This window comes from Cheilinus undulatus, linkage group 3, assembly GCF_018320785.1.
Source record: "Cheilinus undulatus linkage group 3, ASM1832078v1, whole genome shotgun sequence".
NCBI classification, from domain to species: domain Eukaryota; kingdom Metazoa; phylum Chordata; class Actinopteri; order Labriformes; family Labridae; genus Cheilinus; species Cheilinus undulatus.
Window position 1 is genome coordinate 31,542,521 of NC_054867.1, and position 4,146 is coordinate 31,546,666.

Sequence of the window (4,146 nt, forward strand, 5' to 3'; positions counted from 1 at the left end):
GATGCCACCGACCAGAGTGCGAGCCAGTCAGCTGGAGCTCTCTTTTAAACTCAGGCAGACGAGGACAGCATGTGTACACGATTTTTAACAGGCCAATCTCTTTTGCCTCTCTCATTTGTACACAGAAGACAAACCCACCCACACATGAAAATACACTACCACCCACACATACACACTGCAGACTGACAGGAATTAATGATAGCTGACAAAAATGGCTATACATGTGGGAAATATCATCGCCCACATGAGCTTTGTCATCAACACTTGGCTTAATATTTGATCAGTTTTACAAAAATCCAACTATTATTAACTATTATTAGCAAATAAACAAAATTACTTAAGTCCATTCTTGATTAAAGCAGCAGATTTCTGTGTAAATTAAACAGTTTGGGAGGAGGTGACAGTTCATTTGTCACTGCCTGAGAATTAAAACAAAATATCTTTTTCCTTCAAGTGTTTTTCACCATACTAGTAGATTTCTCTTTGATCGATTGCTTAGGCCTTGGGGGCTGCAGTGAGGGTGCTCTGTGCTTCTTCACCTAATACAAATGAGTGAAGAAGGCAATGATTACGACATTTCTGTCGCTCAGCACAGACAATAGATGATGTGTTGCTGTGAGGGAATGTTTGGAAATGTACGTTTCAAACTCAGTACAGATGAGTGAAGAAGGCAGCTGCACATGTGTTTAGTTTTTTACTCAATGCTAATTTTCCCTTTTTAAGGGTACAACATTTGGAGGCACCGCTAGGATGTGTGGCTTGAGGGGTGACTGTAGCAGGAAGCTTTTGGCCATCATCCCTTAAACTAGCCAGGCTTTTGAGGAGCTCAGCTCAGTGGTTGAGGCGGTCCTCATACAGAATATTGGCACCTTGTAACCTTGTTTTACTGCTAAGGCTAACTTCTCTAAAAAAAATCCAAGTCCAAGCTTTAAAAGCTGAAGCTTGAAATTAGGGGAGCTCTGTGTAAACTGTCCTCTGAGTAACAGTTTGAGGTGTGCAATGAGCTACACATATCATGAACAGCTAAAGAACGTGACTAGAAAAACTCAGTAAATTTATGGAGCATGTAATTAAAAATCTTGAACAGGAAGAACTGGCCAACTTAGAGAATGAGGGCATGTCAGAAATCCTTAATGTACAGGATACAATCTACAAAATCCTGATAACAACAACTGATGAAGAGGGAAACTAATCTGAAGGAGGCGAGATGGTGGCCTTGCAAGAAAAAGAAAATACAATGCATGAACAAGTAAGCACAAGTGTGGCAACTCGGGGTAAGGTTTAATACCTTAATTGATTGCCACATAACATTTACCATAAACTTGAAAGAATGACGACACCAATTTGGGAATTACACCCAAAAGAATTAACCAACTCATAATAAGGGCACACAAGTTTGTTTACTGATATGCAGGAGACGTGGTTCCAGTTCATTAAAATTGTTTTTATCACCAAATTTGCCAATAAACAGGAATTAATCAAATGGGGCTTACCAGGGGTGGGAGGGGCTGATGTGGAGTGAGGGCGTGTCCCAAAAAACAGAAAATGAAATGAAATCACCCCAGATTTTGCACTGTTATGGAGGGAGCCCTAAACCAGAAGGGGGACGCCACCGTCCAGCCACCTGTGGCTCTCAGCACTGAAAAGTCAATAAAGAAATCTGAATTACTAGAAAAAGTAACAGAATAACTAAATAAGTATAAACTAACAAAAAGTGGTATTAATTAAAAAAGAAAAACACATCAACTCAACTAAGAAAAAAAAAACAACTTAACCAATGCAGGGAAATATTAACCAAACAGAATAATTAACAAAAACATTAATGCTAATCCACAGAAATATTCATTAATGCAACTAACTACATAGAAAGCATCCCGCCCAATTTAAGCAGTTAATCAAAGAAACTGCAAAACCCCAAAGAAAATGATCAGAAATAAATAATGGAAATACAGAACAGAGCGGGAGATGCCACCCCACATCATCACACTGCCTCCACCAAAAGATGTCACTCTTTAGGTGCAGCAATCAGCATAGCTTTCCTTTCGTGTTCTCCACACTTATGATTCAAATGCCATAAGCAGAATCTGGACTCGTTGCTGAACATAACGTTCCTCTACCTTCTCAGGTTCTAGAGGCACGTATTACCGTCGCCAGTGCAAACAAGCCTGACGGTGACGGGCAGCCATGGCATTTTTAATGTTTTGCTCCCTTTGATTGCTCGATTAGATTAATTTATTTACTGCTTTTATTGACTTATTGCCCCTGTGGTTTTATAACTTCTATTTCTTTTTACTGCTTTGCCTCCTTTAATTGCTCTTTTTGATTTTTTCCTCTCACTGCTTTTATTGATTATTTGCTTTTATGTTTATACAGCTTGTATCTCTTTTTACTGATTAACTTACTTTTTTGATTCTATGGCTTTATGTGTTCATCATTTGCTGATTTTATTTAATTTCTTGCAATTATCTGTCCAAACTGCTTTATTATTATGAAACTTTTTTTTATTTGCTACTTTGATTTTTCATTTTATTGCTGAATTGCTTTAATTAATTTAATTTCTTTTACTTTATTGCTGTTATGCCTGTCCTGAATTTTTCTCCTTTTTTGCTATTTTTTTTGTCTTATTGTCTTTATGTTTATAGTGCTTTATTTTTATTTACTTTGTTGCATTTTCAGTCAAGGATTTGCCTTGGTTGTATCATTATGGGGGGCATTGATTGTTTTGCTCTCTGGATTTTTTAGCAATCCTAAGCATTGCCTCAGATCTGGTCACTGAGGTAATAAATCCTGAAGCTCAAACATCCACAGAGAGAGGAGAAGAAAAGGGAGTTACAGGCCATTCTCTCCTCCTCTGTTCCTGCAGCTGAAGTCACCGAGTCATGTGTCCAACATGAGGAGGCCATTTCATTTGCAGGATGTCAGAGAAAAAGAGGCATGGGGTAGAATGCTAATACCGCCAAACACGACTGTTTCAGCCCCACAAAGCTGGATAAAAACCTGTTAGAAACTAACTTCAAAAGATATGTCTTAAGTTTCTGTTTTAAAAGTCCAAGTGAGTCTGCTGTCCTAAGGTCAAGAGAGATGCTGTTCCACAGTTTAAAGACCCTGTAAAGTGAAATTCAAAGTTTTTGTCCAAACACACTATATATGTTGGGATATGGTTGCTGTAAACATGTAAAAACACTGAAATCTGCATGTGACTGAATTCTGTATTTGGACTGTTAGAAATTTTTTTTTACCTCTTTCCTGGCTGGGTTTAATTTGGGCAGGGCAAATATGTGGGCTCATCATGTCATGAGCCCAGGGTAGGGAATAACCCCGCCCCTCTAAACTACAACACAAAGTCACAGAGCAGTTCATCTCAGTACAGTTTTACAACATTTTATAAACATTTTATAAACTTGAAGATGTTTTATTTGACTGAAATTTGATTTAGAGGTTCAAAACACAGTGACCTGTCAACAACAACAAACCTTAGGAAAAACATTGCGCTAAATTGACTATGAGACTCTATAAAACATGCATGTTTTGTCCTGTTTCAAAGCTCTAATATTTCGTGTTAAATATGCCTGTCTGACCAAAAAAAAATCCCCCAAATTTGGGTAGCAATTCTCCTTGAGGAGTTAATGGTCCCATGACCCAACATGTTGAGAACCAGTGGTGTAAAGCACACTACACTGATAGGATAACTACAAGGATAATTAATAATTATCTTTTCCACCATTATCAAATATTCCATGCTTCACCAAAACTAGGTTAGCATCCTTTCTTTCTTATCGTATTTAGTCATGTTCTGTTTATTCATTCACATTATATCATATAACCCCGGGATTCATGTCTGTCATTTTGTGATTTGATAATAAATCTTCAAAATGCAGTCGGTGTTTGAATCATCAATATGAAGCTGAGAATTAGAGTCCCTGTTACAAGGACTCAGTACCTTTAGAAATGAGATTGATTTACAGTTAATGTTGTTGTTATTTAATTACAGGTCTTAATTAATAATTACGATATTTTATTGGTTATTAAATAATCAATCCACATAAGCGGTGGTGCCCTATTCTTTTACAAGGTTTATTGATAATATTCACTTATTATCAACTTTTTAACGTTACAATATCTTTGATCATCTTAAACAGCAGCTTT